Source organism: Apodemus sylvaticus, chromosome 6, assembly GCF_947179515.1.
Source record: "Apodemus sylvaticus chromosome 6, mApoSyl1.1, whole genome shotgun sequence".
Classification (NCBI taxonomy): domain Eukaryota; kingdom Metazoa; phylum Chordata; class Mammalia; order Rodentia; family Muridae; genus Apodemus; species Apodemus sylvaticus.
Window position 1 is genome coordinate 104,757,817 of NC_067477.1, and position 972 is coordinate 104,758,788.

A 972-nucleotide genomic window follows, 5' to 3' on the forward strand; every position below is an offset into this window, starting at 1 on the left:
AGCAGAAACAGAGGCTGATACCAGAATGAAAGTTTACCAGAAGTAAACTCCTATTGAAGTTTTCACTAGGCCTGCAGCTGCAGGGTCAGAGATAGATAAGAATGGAATGCACGAACAACAGGGAGGTGACCTTTCGACTGCCAATAATAATAATGAACAAACAAACAAACAAACAAAAAACCAGGTGACAAACCTCTCAGTTTGCCTAAAATACACAACATTAGCAACGGAAAAAAATATGCAATCGTGATGGTTACTATTGACTATTAGCTTGACTGGACCGAAAATTACATAGAGAGCATGATTTTGGACATGTCTGTTGAGGGTTTTCTCAATTAGCTGAGGGAGGAAGACCCACTCTAATTGTGGGCTGAGTGCCACAATATACAGGACTGAGAGACCTAATGAAAAAGAGGAAGGCAACACTCTGTAGCTGCTTTCTGATTGTGGTTAGTGTGATAGGCCACTCCTGTCTGCCACCAGGACTTCCTCCCTGTGGTGGTGAGATTTTACCTTACACCAGTCAGAATGGCTAAGGTCAAAAACTCAGGAGACAGCAGGTGTTGGCAAGGATGTGGAGAAAGAAGAACACTCCTCCACTGCTAGTGGAGCTGTAAGATGGTACAACCACTGTGGAAATCAGTCTGGAGCTTCCTCAGAAAACTGGACATGACACTTCCTGAGGACCCTGCTATACCTCTCCTGGGCCTATACCCAAAGGATTCCCCAGCATGCAATAAGGATACATGCTCCATTATGTTCATAGCAGCCTTATTTATAATAGCCAGAAGCTGGAAAGAACCTAGATATCCCTCAATGGAGGAATGGATACAGAAAATGTGGTACATTTACACAATGGAATACTACTCAGCAATTAGAAACAATGAATTCACAAAATTTTTAGGCAAATGGTTTGATCTGGAAAATATCATCCTAAGTGAGGTAACCCAGTCACAAAAGAATACACATGGA